At 51.0% G+C, this 6,798-nt stretch overlaps 1 long non-coding RNA gene across 1 annotated transcript; it reads left to right on the top strand.

Moving 5' to 3' along the window:
* The first annotated feature begins 533 nt into the window (after positions 1-533).
* LOC122231115 lies at positions 534-5,039 on the top strand. Its single transcript, XR_006208267.1, has 3 exons — positions 534-1,600; positions 4,628-4,705; positions 4,875-5,039. It is a non-coding gene; the product is annotated as an uncharacterized LOC122231115 (long non-coding RNA).
* The last annotated feature ends 1,759 nt before the right edge of the window (positions 5,040-6,798 follow it).

The following is a 6,798-nucleotide window of genomic DNA, read 5'->3' as shown; positions in this document are numbered from 1 at the left end:
TACGGGCGGCACGCTACTCCGGAGGCAGGGCCTCACAGACGCGGCTTCTGTTGGGGTGGGTGGTGTCTTCTAGCCGGAGAGAGAGATGCTAGTCAACTCGTCTGCGTGACTTCAAGCATCCTGCTTGGCCTCCCTGTGTTTCCGTTGCTTCTATTTTGAAATACGGATGAAAAAGTGTTTTGTTTTTGAGAGAGAGGGAGAGAGAGAGAATCTTAAGGCTCCACGCTCAGTGCGGAGCCCGACACGGGGCTTGGTCCCATGATTCTGGGATCACGGCCTTAGCCCAAATCAAGAGTCGAATGCACGCCTGGAAGCCCCGAAAAAGTTTTAACGTCAGAGTTGTGAAGATCAAGTTGTTTGATTTTTTTTTTTAAATGTTTATTTTGAGAGAGAACCTGCGCGTGCAAGTGGGGTAGGCGCAGAGAGAGAATCTGACGGTGGGAGCGGTGGAGCCTGATGCAGGGCTTGAACCCACGAACCAGGGAATCGTGACGTCAGCCGAAATCAAGAGCCCGATGCCCAACCCACTGAGCTACCCAGGCACCCAAATTGTTTGATATTTGTAAAGCACTTAGAACGTTGCCTGCCTAAAGAGCAAGCACTATATGCATTTGTTACGAACGAATGTAGAAATGAAGATAACTGAAGAGTGACGAGTGCTATAAAAATAGCAAAAGATAAGGGATAGAGAGTAACCAGGGAAGCAGGGAAGGAAGGAGCTCCTAGAGGCAGGTGGTTAGTAGTGAAGGCCCCTTGGACCTGGAGTGATGAGAAGCCAGCCAGGAACAGAGTTCCAGACAGGACAACAGCAGGTGCAAAGGCCCTGAGGTTAAAACAAGTTTGAAATTTTCAAGGGACCCAAAGAAGGCTTTTTCTATGCTCTAGTGTCCTTGCCTGTAAATAGAGATGATGAAGTTCCGAGGACTTCCCAAGGTTACTCCGAGGACAGGACAAAATAATCCACACTCAAGTCTTGTCAGACCCAAAACAAAATTTTGAAAGCCGCCTTTGAGAAGACAAAAATACAGATCGGAAGGGCTGTGAAGAGAGGACCCTAAAGCTTAAGTTGATCCCAGGTCACGGTAGAGTCACTCCTGAATGTTAAAAAATGTCAGCTCTTAACATTTTTTACCCACTTGGGCTTCTTCAAATCTCTTTGTAGATTCAGAGCGCTCTCGAGTGGGACGGGGAGGCGGCGATGCAGCCCGCCAGGGTCCCCTTCCCCAGATTCCTGGCACACAAGCAGAAGCTGTGCCGCAGAAGGTGTCCTGGCCCGTGCATTACATGACAGTTTCCGAGTGATTCATGCTGCTATTTTGGTGCTTTCTGTTCTCCAGGGTGGGGAGCAAGATGCCGAAGCCTGTCTTTGGAGTCGATTCTGAGGTCGTAGATCCTGGAGCGAATGAGAGACCGAAGGAGTAAACGTGCGTGACCAAATTCTCTGCAGAACAGCACCGCCCCCCCCCCCCCAAATTAAAAATTCTCCCTCTATCAGAAGAAGGAAAACAAGCTGGAGCCCAGCAAACCCCAGAGCATGTGGGTTAGGGAATCGTTGCAGCTCAGAACTCTCGGGGTCTGTGGAACGTGGAATTTTGTTTTGGTAAGAACTTCCACTTTGGAGTGGGAATTTAAGACAGCCTGATTTTCCTTCTGCAAGCAAGCGAGAGCAGAGTTCCATTCCGGATTCTGAAAAATGCCTAAAGAATATTTTCATGCGCACTTAACCGAGCGATTCTAACTCCCTGCTCTCCCGCTGAGGTAGAATCTAAATCCCGAGGAGCAGGGAAAGTGTGGGGGGGGAAGTAACGTGCCACAGCCTTCTGTTGCATTCAGTGAACTTGTCTACGGAGCCAGGCAGTGTGCCAGATGCTTCAAAGAATAAAATGATGGTAATTATTATCTGATAATTATTCGTATGAGAGCCCCAGAGCCGAGCCTGGGACCTCACCACTGACGTTCCCTCCCAGGGTAATCTCAGTCAGTCTTGTAGCTAGAAATCCCATCTCAGATGGCTCCCACGAGTCTATCTTCAGCCCAGATCTTGCTCCCAAGTTCTATGCTTGTCCACCCCGCCGTCTCCTTAATGTCTCCACTTGGTGGCTAATGGACTTCCCGACGTGTTCAAATCGGAGCTCCCAATATTCTCCCCCAAATCGTTCCTCCCTTGACTTCCTTCCCATCAATGTCCTCCTTATTCTTGGACTGGTTCACGCTGAAAACTCTGGAGGTGTCCTTCACCCCTGTCTTCCACAACCACGTCCGGTCTGTCAGCAAACTGCGTCAGCTGGGCGTAGACCCACAGACTCTCCAGCCATCTTCTAGCTTTGATTGGGGAACTTTGAGCCGGCGGGTGACCAGAGTCAGAGGGGACAGCTTTGCAGGACGTCATGTGAGAGGGCCTGTGCTCACAGGCCGTATCCTCTGCGAGGTACAGGGTTGGGTTGGGGGTGGGAGGAGAGCTTCTTTGGATTCAGGGAACCACGGAGGTGAGCCCAATGAGGACACTGACAACAGCCGTGGTAGTGGACTGGAGCTCTTCCTAAGGGTTAGGGTGCCACACACTCTCCCCCCGCAACCCGAGATCCCCCGGACAAGAATCCTTGTCGTAACTGGGGTAATGTTTCCTCACAAGCTGGGTAGGGAGGGGGCTGGGTAGGGAGCTGGAGTCAGAATGGGTTGGTCCCAAGGTTCAGGTTCTCAACCTGGCCGATTTTGCCCCCAGAGGACATTTGGCAATGTCTGGAGACATTAAAAAAAAAATTTTTTTTTTAAGTTTATTTATTTATTTTGAGAGAAAGCGCGTGCAAGCAGGGGAGGGGCAGAGAGGGAGGGAGAGAGAGAGAATCCTAAGCAGGTTCCATGCTGTCAGCACAGAGCCCAGCACGGGGCTCGAACTCACAAACCCCGCGATCGTGACCTGAACCAAAGTTAAGAGTCAGATGCTTAACCCACTGAGCCACCCAGGTATCCCTGGAGACATTTGTGATCGTCGCAACGTGGAGGCCAGGGATGCTGCCGAACATCCTACCGTGCACAGGCCGGCTCCCTGCAACTACGTGGTCCCGAGTGAACTGAGGCTGAGAAAGTCTTACCCAAGGAAACACAAGACATATTTCTTGCACGACTGAGCTTGGTTGAAACTTGAGAGTGAAGCCTGCTACACGGCAAGCAGATGTAAATTGATCAGGGCGTGGGGCGCCTGGGTGGCTCAGGGGGTTAAGCATCTGACTCTTGATTTCAACTCAGGTCATGATCTCGCGGTTCATGAGTTCAGGCCCCACATCGGGCTCCGTGGTGATGGTGCAGAGCCTGCTTTGGATTCTCTGTCTCTCTGTCTGTCTGTCTCCCTCTCTGCCCCTCCTCTGTTTGCTCTCTGTCTCTCAAAAAATTAATAATAAATCGATCAGGGCACATAATATGACAGGCAACACTAAGAGAAGGCTGTGAAGGAGCATCCTGGGACATAAGGACAGTGCAAGTTCACGGATACCTCCCTCCGTTGAAAGGGGGTCCATGTCCCTTGAATTCGGTGGCCTCTGCAATCACTTTGACCGATAGAATACACCGGAAGTGTCACTGCGGCAGGTTCCAAGCCTTATAAAACTGCCAGCTTCCTCCTCCTGTCTTTTGGGACACTCCCTCTTGGAGCCCCTGTGCTGCCCATGTCAGAAGTCTGACTGCCCCAAGGCTGCCATGGTTGATTGGCTAAGGGACCCCAAGCTAGCCACACGGAAGGCCCCAGCTGTTCAGCCATCCCAGCCCAGGTATGAGAGGGAAGCCATATGGGACCCTCCAGCCCGGCGGCATCTCCTGCTGAGTACCACACAGTGTCCCCAGCGAGGCCGCTTGGAACAGAAGAATCCCCTAGCTGAGCCCTAACCCACAGATCACGAGATTCAATCAAATGGCTGTTGTTTCCCGCCGTCAAACCAGAGTAGCTTAAGGTAGTTTGTCACACAACAATACATAACCAGAAGGGTCCCCCCCGCCCCCCAAGGGCTGTTTCTCTGCTTCCTTCTTTTCTGCTGATGCTAGAAATCCCGCTGATACAGAGCCGTGCCTGTTCTGCGCACTTCTCTCCAGCTCTGTCCCAACTCCTTGTCCCAGTGCCATTGTCTCTCAGGCTGCCGAGGGGCACCCTTAAAAAGCAGCTGGTCCTGGGGACGCTGGGTGGCTCAGTCGGTTGGGCGTCCGACTTCGGCTCAGGTCATGATCTCACGGTCCGTGAGTTCGAGCCCCGCATCGGGCTGTGTGCTGACAGCTCAGAGCCTGGAGCCTGCCTCGGATTCTGTGTCTCCCTCTCCCTCTCTCCTCCTCCCCAGCTCATGCTCTGTCTCTCTGTCTCTCAAAAATAAACATTAAAAAAATGTTTTTAATTAAAAAAAGTCAGCTGGTCCTCAACCTTGACCAATACACCCTCCAGAGGTGTCCCAGTGTGTGGAATCTACACCCCACGTGGCACTCGGTCCTCCCCCTTTCCCCTCACCTCCACAGGCTCCGGCCTCTCTGGCCCTTTTCCGCTCTTTGAACTCTCTCTCTCTCTCTCTCTTTCTCTCTCGGCAGCTCGAAGCGCTGCCTGAAATGACTTGTACTAGCTGACTTGGTTACTTTGTGTCTCCTGCACTAGACGTTGCTTCCAGGAGGGCAGGGCCGGTGATCTGTTCGCTGCTGGGCGAAGCTGGGGCCTGGGACGTTGTGCACACTGGTAAGCACGTGGCAAATGAGCGAACGAAACCTGTCACCCTTTGGCTCCCACTGTGGGTCCCTTGGCCTTTCCGAGAGGGGCTCTCTGATGTTTTTTTTTTTTTTTTCCCCTGGACTTCTTCACTCCCGATTCTGCTTATCCTCTGGACCAAATGGTTGGTTCCCCGCAGAACCAGATGTCACAAGCTCACCGTCTCCTTTCCACCACCAGTTTCTCGAGAGCTACCAAGTGGTGGAGATAGCGAGTGTGCTCGTATCCGGCCGGTGGGAAGGTACACTTAGCAACACCAGTTCAAAATAAAAAGGCAATTCCACCCTTAGGAATTTATCCCACAGGTAAGCCCAGCCTGGTGGCACAAGGGTGTATATCACAGCCCCGTTTGTGACAGCCAAAGGGATGGTAACCATGTGCATCCGTGGAGGATGCTGGGATGCTGCCTCTTGCTCGGGACGGAATTGTGTGCCCCAGATTCCTATGCGGAAACCCTCACCCCTCACTGTCATGATCCTGGAGGCAGAGGCTTTGGAAGGTGGCCCTCGTGATGGGATTCGTGCCTTCATAACACGAAACCCTGGAGGGCTTCTTTTCTGTGTCTCTGCCATGTAAGGACAAGCTAGCAGGCCAAGCAAGAAGGCCGCCATCTGTAAGCCATGTGGAGTGTCCTCACCAGAACCTGAGCCATGCTGGCACCCTACTCGAGGATTCTCAGCCTCCACGACCGTGAGAAAAGAAACCTCTGTTGTTTGAGCTAAGAAGAAAGAGAAGGAGAAGGAACGGGAGAGGGAGAGGGAGAGGGAGAAGGAAAGGAAAGGAAAGGAAGAGAAAGAAAGGAAGAAAGAGAGAGAGAGAGAGAGAGAAAGAAAAAGAAGAAAGAAAAAGAAAACAGGATGCTGCCCCAGAGAATGGAATATTTGTGAGCATTAAAAAGAATGCTCGGGGGCGCCTAGATGGCTCAGTCCGTTAAGCATGTGACTTCAGCTCGGGTCATGATCTTGCAGTCTGTGAGTTCGAGCCCCACGTTGGCCTCTGTGCTGACAGCTCAGAGCCTGGAGCCTGCTTCGGATTCTGTGTCCCCCCACCTCCCTCTGCACCTACCCCACTTGTGCTCTGTGTCTCTCTCTCTCAAAACATAAATAAACATTTTAAAGAGAATGCTTGCGGAGCTACTGATATGGAAACATGCCCATGATGTACTGTGGAATGAAGAAAGTTAGTTGTGGAACAGTGTGTGTGGCCAAATCCTATTTTTGTAAAAAAAAAAAAAAGAAAAAAGAAAGAAAGAAAGAAAGAAAGAAAGAAAGAAAGAAAGAAAGAAAGAAAGAAAGAAAAGAAGTAGAAAAGAAAGAAATTTGTGCGTATATATCTTCCCATGCGATTATAAATGTGTGGAAAGAGACTAGAAGGTTACCTAGCTACCAAAATTGATACATACCTCTGTGGATTGGGATGGGGAGAAGGGGCTGTATTTAGTCGGCCAGGGCTGTCGTAAATAAATACCACAGCTTTTGGGGGCTTCAACAACAGAAATTTATTTTCTCACAGTTCTGGAAGTCTGAGATCAAGGTGTTGGCAGATCTGGTTTCCTCTGAGGCCTCTCTCCTTGGCTTGCAGATGGCTGCCTTCTCACTGTGACCTCACACGGTCTTTCCTCCGTGTGTCTCCATGTGTCCAACTTCCCCCTTCTTACAAGGACACTACTCAGATTGGGTTACGGCTCACCCTAACAGCCTCATTTTTGTTACTAAAAACGTTTTGGGGCGCCTGGGTGGCTCAGACGGTTGAGCGTCCAGCTTCGGCTCAGGTCATGATCTCACGGTCTGTGAGTTCGAGCCCTGCGTTGGGCTCTGTGCTGACGGCTCGGAGCCTGGAACCCACTTCTGATTCTGGGTCTCCCTCGCTCTCTGCCCCTCCCCCGCTCATGCTCAGTCTCTCTCTCTCTCTCAAAAATAAACATTAAAAATTTTTAAATAAAAATGTTTTAACATTTTAAAATTTATTTTTGAGAGAGAGCGAGAGACACAGAATCTGAAGCAGGCTCCAGACTCTGAGCTGTCAGCACAGAGCCTGATGCTGGGCTCAAACTTGTGAACCCC

The sequence above is a fragment of the Panthera tigris genome, chromosome D1 (assembly GCF_018350195.1).
Source record: "Panthera tigris isolate Pti1 chromosome D1, P.tigris_Pti1_mat1.1, whole genome shotgun sequence".
Taxonomy (NCBI): domain Eukaryota; kingdom Metazoa; phylum Chordata; class Mammalia; order Carnivora; family Felidae; genus Panthera; species Panthera tigris.
This window is presented reverse-complemented; position numbering and strand designations above follow the sequence as displayed.